Source organism: Pongo abelii, chromosome 15 (genome assembly GCF_028885655.2).
Source record: "Pongo abelii isolate AG06213 chromosome 15, NHGRI_mPonAbe1-v2.0_pri, whole genome shotgun sequence".
Lineage (NCBI taxonomy): Eukaryota > Metazoa > Chordata > Mammalia > Primates > Hominidae > Pongo > Pongo abelii.
The window spans coordinates 89,040,339-89,063,607 of NC_072000.2; positions in this window are offsets into that span (position 1 = coordinate 89,040,339).

The following is a 23,269-nucleotide window of genomic DNA, read 5'->3' on the forward strand; positions in this document are numbered from 1 at the left end:
GATGTATTTGAATGTGGGTGTGTGTGTGCGTGTAGAAATACTATATATAGATGAATATATACTAATATATATATATATGTATTTACTTTGTTCTTCTTTCTACTTATTTTCTACCTACTAATTGAAATTTGTGGCAGGGAATTATTAAACTCTTTGCCAGAGGATAATAATGCATATTCCATATACATTCCTTGCAGTATTATTGAGAGGATAAAATGAAAATGCACATGACTCTCTTCATTAATGGCATTGTTGTAAATAACATCTTTGTGCTGGCTGGATGATGTTTTCTATTTAATCCCTTTACTTGTAAGAGTAGGTGGGCAAAAATTGTGAGCACAGGAGATTCCTCAAAGACACAAAAAAGAGGGAGGGAGAAGACTATTTTCATGTAAAGATAGGATTCAAGAACTGGGAATATGTAACAATATCAATGACAATTCGAAAAATAATATTTTGCTTTTAGAGTAAGCAAAATACTATTAGTATGTGTTTTACTAGAGTGTTTTTTATTTTAATTTTTTTTAACTTTAAAAAACTTTTTTTAACTTTGAAAAATTTGGAAAATTCTTGTCCAAATTCAAAACTAAAAGAAGGAGAAGAATAAGAAAAAGAGCCTTGTTGCTTGCATGTAGGGAATGAAGAAAACATAAAGAGCTTCCTGCAACTAGATGGATGAAACTTCAGGCAAGGGTGTTGGACAAGGTTTCCTCAACCAGACTTTCCGTATAGACTGACTTCCCTTAAAAGGCCGCCTCTGCCTTTCCCTCAGATGTGGTTCATCTTAAGGTATTGATGTTTTTCCTTTTTTTTTTTTTTGGCTGGAGTGTAGTGGCGCGATCTCAGCTCACTGCAACCTCCACCTCCTGGGTTCAAGCGATTCTCCTGCCTCAGCATCCCAGAGTAACAGGGAGTACAGATGCCCACCACCAGGCCTGGCTAATTTTTGTATTTTTAATAGAGACTGGGTTTCACTGTGTTGTGCAGGCTGGTCTCAAACTCCTGACCTCAGGTGATCCACCTGCTTTGGCCTCCCAAAGTGCTGGGATTACAGGTGTGAGCCACCGCGCCCAGCCTGTTTTGCCTTTTTGAGAGTGAGTACCGTAAATGTTAAATAAAGAATGACATTATTTGAATAAAAAAGCGGTATTCATTTTGTTTTATTGTTTTTAATTATCTAATTTTTTTCATCTTTTCTTTCTGTTTATTAGTTCCATTTTGTTCATAGCTAAATTTAACAAAATATATAAAAATTATATTCTGGTTAAGAACACAGCTTCAAATAAAATTCATGCTTTAGTGATTGACATCCAGTGGCTTCTGGGTAGTGTTTTCAGCTCACACTGATTAGGAAAAAATAATGAATATTAAGTGAGCACACTGATTTTAAATAAAATAATTTCCCACTTAGTCTCATTTTTAAAATGCTAATTTAATGACCTCTCAAGTTTTTTGATAGATGAAACACTACCAATGACACGGAAGGTACCAATAAAATGAGAGGAAAAAAAGATATGGAAAACTGATATTGACCTCTATGGTTAGCATCACAAGAAAAATTTATTTATAGGACATTGGTTGGCAATGATGGAATTATAAGTTAGAGGAGATGAGTATTTGTTATCTGCCAGTTTCCTTAAAGATTTCCATTTGTACAGTGTTTTAAAGTATATAAGTTGCTGCTGGATGCTATCCCATATGGTTTAAATTTTGACAAATATCAAATAAATATGGTGACTACAGTACACGTAGTAGACAATATTACCTTTTTTTTCAGAGGAGAAAGCTGATGCTTTGAGATATTATGCTGTTTGTTTGGGTGATGTGAATACTGTGTGCAGATTGGGGAATAGAAGCTTTGGATTCTGGGCTTCCTTTTCACTGCCTCTGGGTGTGAGGGGTGTGGTTATGATAATACTGAACATCAAAATATTCTCTGTCTACATTTTCTGGATTTCTATAGCAACTATCATCTGCTTGAGAAACTTTCTGAGAATATAAACATTGTGAATATCATATAGATCTACTTAGCTTCAATAAAGCAGTTATTTATTGAGAATCTGTGCTGTGCAAGGCAATGAATAATGAGTTTTTCCTGCCCTCAACAAGCTGTCAATACAGCAGGGAAGATAAAAGGTAATAGAAAAAAATAGAAAAATGCAATATGGTGAGTAAAAAGTAGAGGATAAGCCATTTGCTGTATGCGTAAGATGAGGAGGAAAGAATCTCCAAATAAACAAGGAAGAGAAATGTTATTAAAATATAAAGCATCAAAACTGAGTTTAAAAAATAGAAAATATAAACATGGAATATGATGACTATGTGTTCAGGCTGAAAGAATAACAATATAAACCATGAAAACAGGAATACCTGAGGACAGTTTAACATGAACATATAATATTTGAAGGCAAATAATTGTAAGTAAACTTAGAAGGAGTGGCCAATGCTGGCATGTCTTAGAATATCAGGGTGAGCTTACATTCAAGGAGGGATGGAGAGTTGAAGTTTTCTGTTTTTTGGGGGTTTTGTTAACAGGAAGTTACATGATATGGTTTGGCTGTGTCCCCACCAAATCTCAACTTGAATTGTATCTCCTAGAATTCCCATGTCTTGTGGGAGGGACTCAGGGGGGAGATAATTGAATCATGGGGGCTGGTCTTTCCCTTGCTATTCTTGTGATTGCAAATAAGTCTCATGAGAGCTGATGGGTTTATCAAGGGTTTCTGCTTTTGCCTCTTCCTAATTCTCCCTTGAGGCTGCCATGTAAGAACTGCCTTTCACCCTCTGCCATGATTATGAGACCTCCCTGGCCACGTGGAACTGTAAGTCAAATTAAACAACCTTTTCTTCCCAGTCTCGGGTATGTCTTTATTAACAGCATGAAAAACAACTAATACAGTAAATTGGTTCCAGTAGAGTGGGGTGCTGCTGAAAACATACCCAAAAATGTGGAAAGGACTTTGGAACTGGGTAACAGGCAGGAGTTGGAACAGTTTGGAGGGCTCAGAAGAAGACAGGAAAATGTGGGATGGTTTGAAACTTCCTAGAGACTTGTTGAATGACTTCACCCAAAATGTTGATAGCCATATGGACAATAAAATCCAGGCTGAGGTGGTCTCAGATGGAGATGAGGAACTTTTTGGGAACTGGAGCAAAGACGACTCTTGTTCTGTTTTAGCAAAGAAACTTGCAGCATTTTGGCCATGCCCTACAGATTTGTGGAACTTTGAACTTGAGAGAGATGATTTAGGATATCTGGTGGAAGAAATTTCTAAGCAGCAAAATATTCAAGAGGTTACTTGGGTGCTGTTAAAAATATTGAGTTTTAAAAGGGAAACAGAGCATAAAAGTTCAAAAAATTTACAGCCTGACTATGCAATAGAAAAGAAAAACCCATTTTCTGGGAAGAAATTCAAGCTGGCTGCAGAAATTTGCATAAGCAGCAAAGAGCCTAATGTTTATTCCCAAGACCATGGGGAAAATGTCTCCAGGCCATGTCAGAGACCTTCACAGCAGCCGCTTCCATCACAGGCCTGGAGGTCCAGGAGGAAAAAGTGGTTTTATTGGCCAGACCCAGGGTCCCTGTGCTGTGTGCAGCCTAGGGACTTGGTGCCCTGTGTATGAGCCGCTCCAGCTGTGGCTGAAAGGGGCCAATGTAGAGCTCAGACTGTGGCTTCAAAGGGTGGAAGCCACAAGGCTTGGCAGCTTCCACATGGTGTTGAGCCTGCAGGTAGACAGAAGTCAATAATTGAGATTTGGAAACTTGCTTAGATTTCAGAAGATGTATGGGAATGCCTGGATGCCCAGGAAAAGTTTGCTGCAGGGTTGTGGCCCTCATGGAGGATTTCTGCTAGGGCTCTGCAGAAGGGAAATGTGCAGTCATAGCCCCCACACAGAGTCCTTGCTGGGGCACCACTTAGTAGAGCTGTGAGAAGAGGGACACCGTCCTCCAGACCCCAGAATGGTAGATCCACTGACAGCTTGAACTGTGCATCTGGAAAAGCTGCAGACACTCAATGCTAGTCCATGAAAGCAGCCGGGAGGGAGGCTGTACCCAGCAAAGCCACAGGGGTGGATCTGCCCAAGACCATGGGAACCCACCTCTTGCATCAGTGTAACCTAGATGTGAGACCTGGAGTCAAAGAAGATCATTTTGGAGCTTTAAAGTTTGACTGCTCTGCTGGATTTCGGACTTGCATGGGCCCTGTAATCCCTTTGTTTTGGCCAATGTCTCCCATTTGGAATGGCTGTATTTACCCAATACCTTTATCTGCATCGTATCTAGGAAGTAACTAGCTTGCTTTTGATTTTACAAGCTCATAGGCAGAAGGGACTTGCCTTGTCTCAGATGAGACTTTGGAATGTGGACTTTTGGGTTACTGCTGAAATGAGTTAAGACTGGGGGACTATTGGGAAGGCATGCTTGATTTTGAAATGTGAGGACATGAGATTTGGAGGGGCCAGGGGGAATGATATGGTTTGACTGTGTCCCCAACCAAATCTCAACTAGAATTGTATCTCTTGGAATTCCCATGTCTTGTGGGAGGGACCCAGTGGGAGGTAATTGAATCATGGGAGCTGGTCTTTCCCGTGCTATTCTTGTGATAGTGAATAAGTCTCACGAGATCTGATGGGCTTATCAGGGGTTTCCAATTTTGCTTTTTCCTCATTCTCTCTTGTTGGCACCATGTAAGAAGTGCCTTTTGCCCTCCACCATGATTATGAGACCTACCCAGCCACATGGAACTGTAAGTCAAATTAAACCACCTTTTCTTCCCAGTCTTGGGTATGTCTTTATCAGCAGTTTGAAAAGAACTAATACATTACATAGTATATTACTTTGTCAAAATAAAGAAATAAAAATGTTCAAACATTGTTTTAGGTTAGAAAATACAAATACCTTGGAATTAGAGAGCCATGCTAGGAAGCAGTTGACACTTGCAATATAATAATCTGGGCCAAAGGTCATCTTTCTGTACTAGAAAATGGAAACTGTAAAGTGAGAATGGAATTGCTACTGCTGTTGAGGTCCAATCATGCACATTTAGGAACTGACTAGACATCAGTACAAGAAAGATGAAATCATTGATGATTCATTTTTCTTCTCTGGTTGAATGGAATAATTTCTGCCTTCAATAGGAACTAAGGGTTTTTGTTTTTTGTTTGTTTGTTTTGTTTTGTTGTTTTGTTTCCAAGATGGTGGATTAGAGGCTTTTAGCATGCTTCAGCTACTTGGAAACAGCAAGATAGTGAATGAAAGTCAACGTTGTGAACTGTAATTCTAGAAGGAAAAGGAGAATCCACTGCAATTGTGAAGGACATACCCTGATTCTGGGGAGGAGAATGAGAGCAAAGAGCTCCTGTGATGTATCTGGCTGATACAAGTCAGTGAAGCTCCAGCACATGAGAGAGGCAGAGAGCCTCCCTCTGCAACTCACCTCTTTAGTGGGGATCTGAGCAACCCCAGTGGAAAAGTCAGTCGCAGAGGGATAGAGGTGAGTCACAGGCCAAGGGAGAACACTTTCTTTCTCCCAAGCAATGGAGCTAACTTGGGGAGAGGCTTGGACATTCTGAGAAGGGAAGAAATCAGGAAAACCTGCAGGCATTTTTCCAGACCTGGGACCAAGACCCAGAGGCCATTTTTAATCTGGGCACATACGAAGTCAGCCAGTCTTTAGTGACCTGGCAGTTTGGCTATGTAGGCACTTTAGTCTTGAGCCAGAGATTGGAGTGCCTGCTCTTGAGCCAGAGATTGGAGCAGTGTAGGGGCTTCCACAGCCAGAACTGTGGAAAGTGCCTCAACAGTAGGCATTGGGATCATTCTCTCCCCTGTCACAGGCTTAGGGAAGGAAGAGAACTGCTAAGGCTATAGTTTCTCTTAGAAAATGAGACCTGCAGCCAGGACCAGCTTGGTGACCTAGAAGTGGTCTGCATGTGTCATTGCTGGGTGCTCCACCCTGCTCCCCTGAGATCATGTTGCAACAAGGCCCTCTCTACTCCAACCCCAGACAGAAATCCAAACTTCTGGAATACCTGCTTGCATGGACCAGCAGCCTGAGCCACCCAACCCTTCATAGACGTATATTGTGGTGCAGTGGAGGCCCTCTCTGTTCCACCCCAAAGTGAATCTTTAAGTATTTGGAGCACCCCCTCACCTGGATAAACAGCCTGACCTGCCCAACCCTTCCTGTGCATACATTGTGGTGCAGTGTGGCCCTCTCCACACTGCACATAGGCAGATCTCCAGCTATTTGGATTATCCACTCACATGGACTAACAGCCTGAGTCACCCAGCCTTTCCTAGGCATAGACCAAAGTGCAGCAGGGTCCTCTTTGCTCCATGCCCAAGCAGATCTCCAGACATTTGGAGCACTTACTCATCTAGATCAGCAGCCTGAACTGCCCCATCTTTCCTGTTCATAGATCATGGTGTATGGGGCCCCCCTCCACTTAACACCTAGGCATTCAAAGCATCTACTTGCCTGAACTGGCAGCCTAAGCTGTCCCACCATTCCTGTGCAGACATCATGGTGCAAGGGGCCCCTCTTCATTTCAGGCCCAAGCAGATCTCTAGGCATTCAAAGCATCTGCTTTCTTGGTTCAGCAGCCTGAATCACCCTACCCCCGATATGCGGAGACTTTAGTTCAGGGGCATGCTCTCCACTTCCCACCCAGGCAGATATTCAGACATTTTGAGTACCTGCTCTCTTGGAAGAGCAGTGTGAGCTGCCCCATCCTTCCTGTGCAGATATCCTTGTACAGGCGTCTCCTCTCTGCTTCATGCTCAGGCAGATCTCTGGGAGTCTAGAGTGGCTACTCTCCTGGATTAGGAGTTTAGACTGCCTGCCATCCGCATGTTGAGAACCTAGGGCCAAGGTGTTAGTATGCCTAGACACAGTCTGGGTGTTGGTGGCCACCTAGTAGATTCTCCCTCAGTGAAGGTGCTTGTGTCTGCCTTTGGTGGACCTGTAGGTGGACCTGCCCAAGCCAGCCTGGCCCATCTTGCCTTGTGCTCCTTCCTGGGGATAAGCGGGAAGTTCAGATCACTTGGACACCATGAATTAAGTCCACTGCCTGAAGCAACAAAAGGCTTCTCCCAGCAAACAAGAATCAAGTGTACATCCAGCCATGTTAGTCACAATTGGATTTTACCCGTAAGCTCCATCTACTGACCTGTAGGTCAAACTTCACAACCCCCCCGCAAAAAAAACCTGCCAACCGAAGTGCTTAGACCTATAGAAGCAAAGCCAAAAGAACCAAACCAGCATCCTTTAGAGTCACACCCCCTAGGGAGTGGGGGAAAGGCAAAAGGAAAGTAGAAAAATACAATAATATTATAGGGAAAGAGAGAAAAAGAAAAAAAATACCCGCATGGAATAATTACAAAAATTACAAGTGCCAATGTCTCCAGAAGAGAAGGAAACAATGTCAAATATTCTGTCACCATGAAGAATCCGAATGGAGTAACACCACCAAAGAACCACACCAGCTCTCTAGCAATGGTCCCTAACCAAAATGAAAAAACCAGAAATGACAGATAAAGAATTCAAAGCAAGTATTGCAAGGAAGCTCAATGATATCCAAGAACAAGATTGAAATTCAACACAAAGAAACCTCTAAAGCAATCCAGGAAATGAAGGAAGAGATAAACATCTTTAAAATGAATCAGTCAGAGCTTCTGAAACTGAAGAACTCACTTAAGGAATTTCAAAACACAATTGAAAGCTTCATCAGTAGACTGCACCAAACAGAAGAAAGAATTTCAGAGCTTGAAGACCAATCTTTTGAACTAACCCATTCAGATAAAAGTAAAGACAAAAAGCATTTTGAAAAATGAACAATGTCATTAAGAAATAAGAGATTATATAAAGTGATGAAACCTACTAATGATTGGTATTCCTGAGAAAGGCAGAGAAAAAGAAAACAACCTAGAAGACATATTTGAGGGAATAATTTAAGAAAAATTTCCTCATGTTGCCAGAGAGATAGACATCCAGATACAGGAAATCCAGAGAACACCTGGAGGATGCTATACAAAATGAACCTCACCAAGGCATGTATTCACCAGATGGCCCAAGGTCAATGCTAAAATTAAAAAAAATCTTGAAGGCAGCTACTGAAAAAGATTACATCATGTGCATAGGGAATCCCATTTCGTTGATAGCAAACTTTTCAGCGGAAACCTTACAAGACAAGAGAGTTTGGGGTCAACTTTCAGCATTCTTAACCTTTTCCCCATTTTTAACCTTTTCTCCATTTAGAAAACAAACAAACAAACAAAAAACAGTGCAGCTCTCTGCCAGCAATTATTTAATTTTACATAAACATGTTCTTTGGAGCTGAATCAAACTGACTTTCAATGTGGAAATAAAATATGAATACTTTCTTAGAGTTATTTTGAAACAGAACCAACATCAGAATTGTCTGCATCATTAGAATCAACCATTTCAGAAAAATCAGATTTATTAAATGAATCTTTGGGCAACAGCTGTTCGAGAACAATGTTAACATTATGTGTAGAAATGCTATGTTTTCTAGGATTTGACATTTTCAGTAATTGAGAATCACTGTATTTTGTAAATGGAAATACCACTACTAAATACAGGATGATATAAATAGAATGATGTCTTTTCTCCCAAAGTCAATATACTAAAGTGATGTGAAAATAATAATAAAAGCAAGATATTTTGTGGCAAAGTTTTCTCAGGGTAAATGTTGCAGCTGCAAGCACTGCTGGCAAGTATTATTGGGGTAAATGGGAAAAGGGTTAAACAAAATAAATTCCAATCAATAATTGTATATCCCACCAAATTAAGTGTCATATCAAGAGTAGAAATAAAACCTTTTTCCAGACAAGCAAGCTATAAGGAAATTTGTTACCTCTAGAACAGCTTTATAAGAGATCCTTAAGGCAGTTCTAAACAGGGAAACAAAAGAATAATATCTGTTACCACAAAAACACACTTAAGTACATAGCCCACAGACCCTATAAAGCAGTCACAGAATAGAAACTGCAAAGCAGTGATTTAACAACTTCTCAATGGAACTTAAACCTTACATATCAATATTAGCCTTGAATGTAAATTGCCTAAATGCCCTGGTTAAAAGGCACAGAGTGGAAAGCTGGATAAAAATATAAGATCCATCTATATGCTGTCAAGAGTTATCTCATACATAACTATATCCATAGAGTCAAGATAAAGGGGTAATGAAAGAACTACCATGGAAACAGAAACAAAAAAGAGCAGGGGCCACTATCCTTTTATAAGGTAAAATAGACTTTAAAACAACAACAGTAAAAAAGAACGAAAAAGGGCATTACATGATGATAAGGGGTTCAATTCAACACTAAATATATACACACCCAACCTTGAAGCAGCCAAATACACAAACATGTATTTCTAGACCTATGAAAACTAAGATACCCAAATGATAATACTAGGAAACTTCAACACTACACCGCCAGTGTTATGCAGATCATCAAGGCAGAAAACTAACAAAGAAATTCTGAACTAAAATTTGACCCTTGACCAATTGTACCTAATAGACGTCTACAGAACACAGCATCCATCAACCACAGAATATACATTTTTCTGATTTGCACATGGAACATACTCTAAAATCTACCGTATACTAAGCCATAAATCAAGTCTCAAAAAATTTAAAAAAAATTAAAGTAATGCCAACCATACTGTGAGGCCACAGTGGCATAAAAATAGAAATCAATACCAAGAAGATCTCTCAAAATCACACAATTACATGGAAATTGAATAACTTGCTCCCAAATGACTTTTGGGTAAACAATAAAATTAAGGTGGAAATCAAAAAATTATTTGAATTAAGTGAAAACGGAGACACAACATGCCAAAATCTCTGGGATGCAGCAAAAGCAATATTAACAGAAAAGTTTGTAGCAATAAACATCTATCTGAAAAAGTTAAAATGATCTCAAATTTATGACCTAACATCACGTCTAGAGGAACTAGAAAATCAAGAACAAACTAACCACAAACCTAGCTACAGAAAAGAAATAATTAAAACCAGAGAAAAGATGAACAAAACTGAGACCCAAAAATTCATAGAAAGAATCAAGTAAACCAGTGTTGGGTTTTTCAAAGGATAAACAAGATTGATAGACTGTTAGTTAGATTAACAAAGAAAAAAAAAAGAGAAGATCCTAATAAGCACAATCAGAAATGACAAAGGTGGCATTGCGACTGATCCCACAGAAATACAAATGATCTTCAGAAAGTGTTATGAGCACCTCTAAGCACAAAAAGTACAAAATATAAAATAAATAAATAAATTCCTGGAAACACACAATCTCCCAGGATTGAATCAGAAAGAAATAGAAATGCTGAACGGACCAATATCAAGTTCCAAAGTTAAATCAGTAATATAAAACCAACCAACTAAAAAAAAAATAAAAATAAAAACTCTGGACCAGATGGATTCACCAGATGTACAAAGAGCTGGTACGAATCTTACTAAAACTAAAACTAGTCCAAAAAAATCAAGGAAAAGGAACTCCTCCCTAATTTCTTCTATGCAACTAGTACCAGTATCACCTTGATACAAAAACGTGGCAAAGATACAATGAAAAAAGAAAACAGGTCAACATCCCTGATGAGCATAGATGCAAAAATCTTCAACAAAATACTAGCAAACTTAATCCAGCAGCACATCAAAAAGTTAATTCACCATGCTCAAGTAGGCTTCATTCCTGGGATACAAGGTTGCTTTAACACATGCAAATCAATAAATGTGATTCACCACATAAACAGAGTTGAAAGCAAAAACCATATGATCATCTTAGTAGGTGTGGTAAAAGCTTTCAGTAAAATCCAACATCCCTTCAGGATAAAATCCTTCAAGAAACTAGGCATCAAAGTAACATACCTGAAAATAAGAACCATCTATGACAAACCCACAGCCAATATCGTACTAAATGGGCAAAAACTGGAAGCATTCCCCTTAAGAACTGGAAGAAAAAAAGGATGCTCACTCTCACCACTCCTATTCAACATGGTACTGGAAGTCCTTGCCAGAGCAATCAGGCAAGAGAAAGAAGTAAAAGGCATTCAACTAGAAAAAGAAGAACTCAAACGATCTCTTTTCAATGATGATGATTATTCTATACTTAGAAGACCCAGGCATGGTGGCTCACTCATGTAATCCCAGCACTTTGGGAGGCCGAGGTGGGTGGATCACAAGGTCAGGAGTTTGAGACCAACCTGGCCAACATAGTGAAACCCCGTCTTTACTAAAAATACAAAAAAAATTAGCTGAGTGTGGTGGCAGGCGCCTGTAATCCTGGCTACTTGAGAGACTGAGGCAGGAGAATTGCTTGAACCCGGGAGGCAAAGGTTGCAGTGAGCCGAGATTGTGCTATTGCATGCCAGCCCGGGTGACAGGGCGAGACGCCGTCTGAAAAAAAAAAAAAGAAAACCCTAAAGATTTCACCAAAAGGCTCCTGGAGCTTATAAACAATGTAAATAATGTTTTAAGATATAAAATCAGTGTACAAAACTCAGTTGCATTTCTATGCACCTATAACGTTAAAGCCGAGAGCCAAATCAAGAATGCAACCCCATTTACAAAGCTGCAAAACAAACAAACAAACAAACAAAAGCCTAAGAATGCATCTAACCAAGGCAGTAAAAGATCCCTACAAAGAGAACTACAAAACGCTGCTGAAAGAAATGAGGCATGATGCAAACAAATGGATAAATATTTTATGCTCATTGATTAGAAGAATTAATATTGTTAAAATGGCCATACTACCCAAAGCAGTTTACAGATTCAATGGTATTCCTATCAGTCTACCAATGTCATTTTTCACAGAATTAAAAAAAAACCCTTTTTTAAAATTCATATATGACCAGAGAAGCTCACATATCCAAAGCAATTCTAAGTAAAAAGAACAAAGCCAAAGACATCTCTTTACCTAACTTTATGCTATAAGGCTACAGTAACCAAGACAGCATGATACTGGTACAAAAACAGATATATAGACCAGTGAAACAGAATAGACAACCAAGAAATAAAGCAGCTACAGTCATTTGATTTTTGACAAGCTCAACCAAAGTAATCAATGGAGAAAAGACTTCCTATTTAATAAATAATTCTGGGATCGCTGGCCAGCCATATGCAGAATGAAACTGAACCCCTACATTTTACCATATACAAAAATTAACTCAAGATGGATCAAATATTTAAATTCAAGACTTCAAACTATAAGAAACCTATAAGAAAACCCAGGAGACACCATTCTGTACATCAGCCTTGGAAAATAATTTATAGTTAATTTAAAAGCCATTGTATTTAAAAAATTGACAATTGGGACCTGATTAAACCAAAAAACTTCTGCACAGCAAAAGAAACTAACAACAGAGTAAACAACTGACAGAATGGAATAAAACATTCACAAGCTATACATCCGGCAAAGGTGGAATATCCAGAATCCATAAGAAACTTAAACAGTTGAACAAGCCAAAAATCAATAACCCCATTAAAAAAATGGGCCAAAGACATGAACAAACACTTATTGAAAGATATACAAGTGGCCAACAAACATACGAAAAAATTATCTACAGCACTAATCACCAGAAAAATGCAACTCAAAACCACAATGAGATACCATCTCACACCAGTCAGAATGGCTATTATTAAAAAGTCAAAAAACCAGAGATGTCGGCCAGGCTGTGGAGAAAAGAGAACAATTATGCACTCTTGGTGGGAATGTAAATTAGGCCAGCCACTGCGGAAAGCAGTTTGGAGATTTCTCAAAAAACTTAAAACAAAACTATCATTTGAACCAGCAATTTTATTTTTGGGTATTTACCCAAAGAAAATAAATCATTCTACCAAAAAGACATACGCATATGTACATTGCAGCACTTTTCACAATAGGAAAGACATGGAATTAACCTAGATGCCCATCAATATGGTTTGGATAAAGAAAATGTGGTACATATACACTGTGGAATATTATGCAGACATAAAAGTAGTGAAATTATGTCATTTGCAGCAACATAGATATAGCTAGAGACCATTATCCAAAGTGAATTAACGCAGGAATAGAAAACCAAATACCAAATGTTCTCACTTGTAAGTGGGAGCTAAACAATGTGTACTGGTGGACATAAAGTTGGAAACAGATACCGTAGATTCCTGGGGGAGAAGGGAGAGAGGCAATGGTTTTCTAACCATTGGATAACTATTGAGTACTGTGCTTAGTACCTGGGTGATGGGAGCAATTGTCAATATCATGCAATATAACCAGGTAACATACTTGTACATGTCTCCTGTGAATCTAAGGTAAAAACTGAAATTATTTTAAAAATCTACTACTTCACTATTATATTAAAATAAAAAATAGGAACAGAGTAATAGTAATAGTAATAGGAACATGTAAATCTGAATTGGAATGGAAAATGATGGACTACATTTTTAACAAATTAAAAATAGAATATTTTTAAATGTCACAGAATTCATTCACAATTATTAATTAGTATTTTTCTTTAAAATGAGGATATTTTAATTAGGCAGCAAGTGAGAAAACTGAATTCCGACTAATTTCAAAGGAAAGTATCATCCAGTTGTATTTCTACAGAGAGGACCTGGTAATGTTAATTGATGTTTTTATTGACAGACCCAAAGTAAATGCACCATTTATCTAATGGGTGATTGATGAGTTTGCTTTCCAAATCTAAATTAACTACTTCCCACATTCTACTGCATTCCTGTTTTAGATTTAAAGCACAGAAGTGTATTTCATTTTTTACCAGTGTGCCAAATGGGGCTTATCGGAACATGGCATTTGGGATCCATGCCACGGGCCCATCTTATAGGTGAAAAAGCTTTATAATGAGGCGCTTCTGCTGCCAGGAATATGTTCTTCAATGAGGACTAAGCAGAAAGGCATAGTGCCAAATTTCACACCAATTCAAATCGTATTTGGACTAACTTTTAGGGATGGAATTGATTTTCTGTAACAAAGTTTTACCACCACTGAGAATATTCAAAAGAAAACGCTGTAAGCAGTTCTAGAAAGAAACTCCTGAGCTTTTTTGTGCGCAATGACAACCTGATTGGAATAAGTTTAGAGCTTCCCATGGTGACTACTTTAAAGAACCCAATAGTCTCTGGATATAGAATTTCTGATACTTCTGGTAAAGAGTTTATTTAGTGATTTTATTGTAATATGTATGCATGCAAATCCAAGTCTGTCTGTACATACATATGCCCCTGAAAACAAGCTGCTCCATTTGATATTTGACAGATGTCATATTATTTTTTCAAATGCTTTAAGAATAGCAAACTAAAACATATCTTTTTTAGCATTCATCCCCATGTGAATTTTAAGGAGTACAAAGTCTACCTTTGATTCATCTATACTTTAACTCATCAAAATGTCATGCTAATAAGAGACATTTGATGTACAAAAGACAGCTGGGTATCTCTCTGGTCTTTTGTTTCTTAGACACAGAATAAAAATCTTAGCTAATTATAAGCAAAACTGCTTCTTGTAAGATTTAGAGCAATTCAAAGCTCATGAAAAAAAAAATTCTTTAAATGTGCTCTATGGTGTGAGAGAGAGAGCAAAAAAGGAAAGTAAGTAGAGAATATCACAATTGAAGAGTTACCTAGTCCCATGCACTCAATTATTAGATGAAGACAGCAAGAAAAGAGGCAAAACTGAAGATGGGGTGATTTATCCAGGGTAATATTGCAGCTGTGAGTCAGAGGCAAGAACAGAGTTGAGGCCTCTGCTTCAAAATGCACTTCTCTTCCACTGAATGAATAATAATGACTTTTTAAGGAAATCCTTGTATATGTACACATAGATAAACAACCACACACACACACACACACGTTTGTGCAGATAGATAGATAGATAGATAGATAGATAGATAGATAGATGGATGGATGGATGGATGGATGGATGGATAGATAGATAGAAACTATTGTCTCTCTCTCTCTGTCTCTTCTATACATGAGGGCCAGAGAAGAGGGAGGATATGTATACGTGTGTATGAATAGACAGACGGATTGATAAACTCACCTTTAGAGGTGAAATTTATTTTTTGGAAGAAAGTTTTACTACCACTGAGAATATTCAAAGGAAAAGACTCTACGCCTTGCAAGCAATCTGATGTATTTATATAATTCATATAATGTTCCTATAATTCATGTGATACGTATATAATTCATGTAATGTTAATATAATTTCATATATGTGAATATAAAATAATTTAAAAGATAACTTTTTTAAACATTTTCTCAAACCATTTTACATTCAAAACTTAATGAGATTTTATCTAAGCCAAGTTTTTTTTGGGGGGGGTAGTGGACAAGTGTGTTTGTGAAAATCTTAGTAGTATTGCTATAATTTTTTTTAATGAAATGTGGTATTTCTGTCAGCCTTAGAATACGGTAGAATGCTTCCATTTGTTTTCATTGTCTGCCTTTCCCTCTCCATACTATTACCTACCCTGACACATTACATGTTTATAGATCAGGGTTAAGATTTTAACCTTAAATATGCTAAAGAAGGCCTAAATGTTGGCACATTTATAATCTAATTTTGTTTCAGTTTCAAGCAGAGTGATTTTTCAGTTTTGATTGAGGTCTCAGTTTTTTAAAATTGAGGTCATTACTGCTTATAAGTGGAAATGAACATGCTTTAATTCATGAAGTAGGTGAGAATACAATCTTTCCCCAAAACAAAGCATTAGCATGGCAATAATAGCAGACTGAATTTCATCAGAACTATGGGGTTTGGCAAATTACAAAATCTCAATTGAATCACTATAAAATTATGCAGGTTATCAATGAAAGAAATCCTAAAGATTGTGCTATGGGGTGAATGTTTATGTCTCCCTGAAATCTATATGTTGATATTCTAATTCCCAATGTGAGGATATTAAAAGTTGGGGGCTTAGGAGATAATTAGGTAATAAAGATAGAGCCCTCATTAATAGGATTAGTGCCCTTATAAGAAGAGACCCAAGAGCTTGCTCTCACTCTGAGCTCTCTGCCATGTGAGGAAACAAGGAGAAGGCAGCCATCTGTAAATGGGGAAGTGTGGTGTCACCAAACACCAGACTTTGGATTCCTCAGCCTCTAGAACTATGAGAAATAAGGTTCTGTTGACCACCCAGTGTATGGTACTCTGTCACAGCAGCCTGAATGAACTAAGACAGGTTATCATTTGATCATCTATTAGAAGATTATCAGTCTCCCTCTCATTCCTCTCCAAATAGTGATCATAGTGATAATCCTCCCCATAGTGTCCATGAGGAAGAAAGAGAAAGTGCTTTCTTAAATGCTTCCTGTTGTTTCCTGATTTTTAGCATTTATGCTTCAGTAAAATCTGATTTGGAAACTTTAACTTGGTCATTTACTGTTGGTTCAGATCACAAGCTTTAGAATGAGGTTGAGTTTGGTCTAAATTCTGGCTTGGTATTTATTAGCTAAATAACCAGAGCAAGTTTTATAACAAGAGACTAGCTATCCCCAAATGTGGAATGGAGAACGAGAATTCATTACTTCATGCTTTATTCAAATAATAATTTTTGCTTCTACAGCATGATTAACATGTGCTAGGCTCTCAAGATAAAAGAGTGAAACATAACACACACTGCAGCCTCCCAGAGATTCCCCTAGGCAGGTGATAAACACACTCCAGGAGTCCTGGGAGTGATTGTCAAGTTGCAATTGGGGTAAGTGTGACAAAGGAGAGCTACTCACGACACAAGGAAATGCAATAAGAGGATTGCGAGCTAATTAGGTGTATCGGGCAAGGTATTTATTATTGATTTCAACAATGAGCTGAGATCTGGAGGAAAAACAGGAGTTAACCAATAAAAGGGAGGTAAAAATCTTTTGTTTTAGGCAACAACCACAAAGAGCCTTACAAATAGTGTTGGCAGACATGAGGGATAGAAAGTAAACCAGCATGCCTGAGAGAAGATATACGTGTGTGTGCCTGTGAATATGTTTTTACACTTTCATTTACGTGAAAGTAAATGCATTTTACGTGAAATATATGCAATTTAAACATAAAGTAGAATCACACTTTATAAATTTTTCTGCAAATTGCTTTAAAAAAAAAATATATATATATATATATATATCATGGATATCTTTCCATGTTCATTCATATATATCTACTTTATTAATTTTAATGGTTGCCTTCGATTTCATTAAGTTTAGTACCATAATTTAACTGTCTCACTACTGATAAAAATTTAGGTGATTTTCTAATTTATTTTATTGTAGCAGTGCATCAGTGAATGTTCTTGAATTTTTTTTTTTTTTTTTTTTTTTTTTTGAGACGGAGTCTCGCTCTGTCGCCCAGGCCGGAGTGCAGTGGCGCAATCTCTGCTCACTGCAAGCTCCGCCTCCCGGGTTCATGCCATCCTCCTGCCTCAGCCTCCCGAGCAGCTGGGACTACAGGTGCCCGCCACCACGCCTGGCTAATTTTTTGTATTTTTAGTAGAGACGGGGTTTCACCGTGATAGCCAGGATGGTCTCGCTCTCCTGACCTCATGATCTGCCCGCCTCAGCCTCCCAAAGTGCTGGGATTACAGGCGTGAGCCACCGTGCCCGGCCATGTTCTTGAATTTATATCTTAGCTTAATATTTTCATATTTTAGTAAGATAGAGTCCAACTCTTAACTTGTAAATACACTCTGAACATAGAAGGCATTGTCTGTGCCCTCTTGGACATTTTGGTTTATGAAAGGTAAACAGTCATATAAATAAATTTATAATTAAAATATTGAAAGACATTCTGAAGGAACAGAAAAAATTTTATAAGGCTGCAAAACTTGCTATCGCAGGTTCAGTGAGCCGAGATGGCCTCTTTTAAGGTGAGGCTTAGAGTAACAACAAGTCACTGGGTTAGTTGGGATTTGTGGAGGATACAAGGAAGAGAGAAAAGACCCTCTTATCTGCAAAGGGGACTGAAGATCTGAGCAGGAGGTGTTGGATTAGAGAAACATTTATACCAGGAGTGTGCTGCACCTAACTAAGAAGACAGAAGCAGTTCTCAGCCATGCGAAGTCCTGTAATCTCAGTTTACTCTTTGTATAGCAAATACTCGTTCTGTTTTATGCTTTCCTGTCCCGTTTTAATCATGGAAGTTGGCTACCTAGACAGCTGTTTTGTATGTGTTCTGCATCATTTCTATGTTTACACTGTCTTTTTTTTCACCCACTTGCAAAGACCACAAGCTGCATATGCAATTACCAGGGCATTAAAGGAAACACACACACACGTGCGTGCACACACACACACATACAAACAATACTGATGCTTTGGTCCACCTTCATAAATTCTGATCTATTCAGTCTAAGGCAGATATGGCATTAGAAAAAATTCTTTGATGTGATAGTTATTTTTATCTGTCAGCTTGACTGGGCCACAGGATGCCCAGATGTCTGATTATTTCTGGGTGTCTCTTGAGGGCATTTCCAGATAAAATTAGTGTAATGATTAATTTGAGCTGCCTACTTGACTAGATTAAGGACCACATAGATAGCTGGTAAAGCACTATTTGGGGGTATGTTTCTAAGAATGTTTCTGGAGGAGATTTGGTGAACTGAGTGGGGAAGATCTGCCCTCAATATATACCATCTAACTGACTGAAAGTCAAGATAGAACAAAAAGACAGAGGAAAGGGGAATTCTCTCTCTTTCTTTTCTAAAGCTGGGACACGCTTCACCTTCCTTTGGACATAAGAACTCCAGATTCTCCAACCTCAAGACTTTGGGACTTGTTAAAATAAAAAACTTCAGTCGAATTAAATTTAAAGTAGTTTAATGACAGCAGATTCAGAGAGACTCCAGGGATGCCTCGTGATCAGTACAAATTTATAGACAAAAACAGGAAGTGACATAAATCGGCAGTGAGGTTCAGAAACAGCTGGACTGGTTACAGGTTGACATTTGCCTTATTTCAAGGCAAATGTTTCAAGCTGAACACAACTTGAACACTTAGCACTCTATGAGTGGTTTAAGTATGGCCACTGGCATTGGCCAAGAACAGCTATTCTTACATGTGCATAATCCTAAATTTTGAGGTTTGTTGTTGTAGTTGTGGAGACACAGTTTCACTCTGTCACTCAGGCTGGAGTAGAGTAGCACTATCTCAGCTCACTGCAACCTCCACCTCCTGGGTTCAAGCAATTCTCCTGCCTCAACCTCCCTGGTAGCTGTGATTACAGGTGCCTGCCACCATGCCCGGCTTATTTTTTGTATTATTAGTAGAGGTGATGTTTTTCCATGTTGGCCAGGCTGTTTTCCAACTCCTGACGTCATGTGATTTGCCTGCCCTGGCTTCCCAAAACGCTGGGATTACAGTAAATTAGGTTTTCAGTTTTGTCTGCCTATTAAGCTAGGTCACAGTTCCTCCTCAAGGACTCACCTATAGAAGCACAGAGTCCTTCTCAGGCCATATTTAGTTTGCTTTAACAGACTCATACCAATGTCCTGGGCTCTACCCTGCACCTCCTAGGCTCTCAGGGTTTTGGCTACAGATTGAGAGTCATGCCATTGGGTTTCCCTGGCTTTCACACTTGGACTGAGCCACACTATCAGCATTCTACATCTCCAGCTTGCAGACAGCCTGTTATAGGACCTTTCAGCTTCCATAATCATATGAATCAATTTTCCTAATAAATGCCCTCTCATCTATCTATCTACAACTAACTATCTTATTGGTTCTGTCACTCTAGAGAACCCTAAGACAATTACCATTTAAGTTGGTGGGCTCAGTAAAGTAAATGGCCCTTCCCAATGTGATTGGGTATCATCTAACCTGTTGAGAGGTTGAGTAGAACAAAAAGGTAAAGGAAGTTGGAATTCACTCTCTGCCTGACAGATTGAGCTGGGATGTTGATCTTCTGCTCTCAGTGTTCCCTGTCCCAGTCCTACAGACTCAGTATGGAATCTATACGACTCTGTGGCTCTCAAGCCTTAGAACTACACTACCAGCTTTCCTGGGTATCCAGTTTGTAGATCAGATCATGAGACTTCTCAGTCTCCATAAGTGCATGAGCCAATCTCTTATAATATGTCTCATTCTATATATCTATATCTATATTATTGATATCTATACTATGGATTTTTTTTAACTCTGACTAATACCTAGGTTTGAGAATTAGGTGCTCTAAGACAGCACTTCTCAAACCATAATGTGCTTAAATGGATTATCAACAGATCTTGTAAAGTCGGGACTCTGATTTTGTAGGTTTGGGGCAAGCCTGAGATTATGCTTTCCTAACATGCTCCTTGTAATACTGAAGATGCTGGAATGAGAATCACAATCTAAGTGGCAATTTGGTCTAAGAGACTCAAAATTGAGCTCACTGTCATATAATCAATAACCCCACTGCTCTCAGGCAGAGAAGGGGAGAGACAGAAAAAGATGGGATATAGCATTCCATCATATTGACTTGTTTACTTATTAATAAATTATAAATATTTGCTTATTAATCTACATGATTTATAATTTATATTAAATAATCTATTTATAATCTATAAGCATCATTTTTGTCCAAGTCACTTTAACTGTCTCAATTTTTAACTCCCTAATCAAAGGTGAAATATCTTAATTTTTTACATGCAAAATGAAAAAAATATGCATTTCCAAGACCTCTCTGGAACAAAAAGTGAGATACAAATATAAATATATTTATAATATATTTTTATTACTACTACCACTAATAAGAGTAATTCTTACTGTCATTAGAGAGATCAATTCCTGATCATCTACTGTGTACCAGACACTTTTCCCACTTACTGACTTTAACTTCATTATCCCCCATTTTGCAGAGGAATTATTTGGCCTGCATAGGTTAATTTACTTACAAACTGCTTAGAATATGACACATTTATTTTATCATTATCATCTTCTTTTGAGGTTCATGGATCACTTTGATTTAATTGGCTACCATATCTTTCTGATTTACAGCTAGGATTCCTTGCATTTCCATTTTTATAATCTGGTCAACTATTGCTCTCCAAAACGGGAAAATTATCTTTCACCAAGACTTTCAGGATGAAAGAAGGGATAAAATGTATCCAAGAAAATGATTCTCATAAGAAAAAACAAATCCCCTCTGCTTCCCTCCCATTTTCTGTATGTGTGTTTGTGCACACACACATGCACACATTAAGATTTAGCTCCAATTATTTCGACTGCTGTTAGCCTCACAGCTGTGGCCTTTAAACCAAATTCTCTTTCCAACATTGTCCAGAAAAATTACTTAACTCTTTTCTATCACTATGCATGAGTTAAACAAACCATTTGTTTCAATTTGAAGAAAGACCTGACATACACATATACTTCCATCATTTATTCTACATTTACTGACATTTAATATTAGCTCAATTGTGGCCTCTTTCTAGTCAAACTATGTAGGTTTAAATGATTTTAATGTGTCTATATTTTAAAATGTTGCCATTTAAAGGAATAAAGTAACAGTACTTATATAGACTTCACAGCAAAAAGGCAAATGAAGAAAATTCTGACTTTTGGAATTCTTTGTTTCCTTCTTGCCTGGTTTGCAGGCGTTCTGTGGCATTCAGATTCTTGTGGTCTTGGCATACCCTCAGAGCAGAGAGAATTATTGTTTTGTAGAATTGAAAGCATAAAAATGTCATTAACATTCCTGTTTTACAGTGTTAGTGATAGTAGATAATTTATTATTTTTATTTTAGGCGTAAAATTATATATTAAATTGTTTTAAAATCTAAATGGAAAAAGAAGCCTCTAATTTCTTATAGTTACTAAGTGATGTTTTTACACATTAACCTATTCTCCTAATAAAAGAATGACTTTTTTCTTTGTTTAAAACCCAAAACATAAAAAATACTATTATTGGCATGATTCTATGTCATTCTCTGTCTGCTTCCTCTACCTGCTATTTACACCTCAGCTTGGTTTCACACAATTTTACAAGCAAGAGAAAAAAATACCAAAACTATGAGAGAAGTGAGTATATGGGTATGAAGATTATCCTTTTTTAAAAAAAAAAAAGGAGAATTTCAGTTTACTCGATGACAAAACATTCAGATATTAATTTTTTAAAAAATCATATTTCCATGTTTCTTTGTGTTTTGAAGTGGCTAGATAGCCATAAATATTTCAAAAAGCAACTTAATTTTCCACTTTTTATTAGGGCATGTAACAGCTTTTTAGACAAAAAGATGCATTTCTTGTGGGTTTTGTTTTTCAGAAATAAAAAATGTTCCTGAAAGTAGGGTATCTTTAGAAAACATACATTTCAAAAGAATTTTGCATACAGTCTTTACAGAAACACATACACGGACAAAGAAAGAGAAAGAGACAGAGAGAGAGAGAGATCATATTCATACATTATTCAAGAATTAAGCACATATTATAGCATAAACTGAAGTGCTGAAAGATTGAAATGCTGTCTAACCTGTAACAGCATTTAACTTTAGCTTCTAACCTAAAGAAGTGATAGGAATTCCGTCTTCTTACATATTTTCAGCATGTTTGAGCACGTTGAGAAAATGAGATTTTCTTGATCAGGTAAGGAATTATAAATAGGGAACTAAGCTGAAATTATGCCAATTTTCTTCCAGTTAGGGTAGAAATTTCTGTGCTAATGTGAACAGGAATTCCTTTCTTAGGGTGTAAATATATAAAAGTTGTTATTGGTTCACTTTGGAAGGTTGGAAGATTGTGGCAAATAACAAATTACAAAAACAAACAAACAAAACCAAAAAGAAACAGAGTCTGTTTTCACCAAGCTTTTTACATGTCTCAATATCAGGAAAAGGGAAATAAACTATTATTTAGAGTTTTGTTCAATGCATTTGACCAGCTGGTCAACAAGTTGACCTCCCAGAGCAAAAGGAATGGCATAACCACAGAGTGAAAGCTCATAGGTCAAGAGGCACCCCAATTGTAGAATTAATGGGTGAAGAAAGAAGGATTGTTGGACAGAGATCAGGGTGAAAATGAGCAAGAGAACATAAAGAACACAGCATTTCCACCAAGAAATTAGGAATACTTGAAGGTTCCTTCAGGAAAGAAGACAGAACTGATCCATTTGACAAAGATCTCAGATAACTAAACATAGACTTTTGAGTAACAAATGCAGAATGTGGTGGGGGGGATAAATGGGACTCCCAATAAAACAAACGAGAAAATGTAGGCTGGGCACTGTGGCTCATGTCTGTAATCCCAGCACTTTGGGAGGCCAAGGCAGGTGGATCACCAGAGGTCA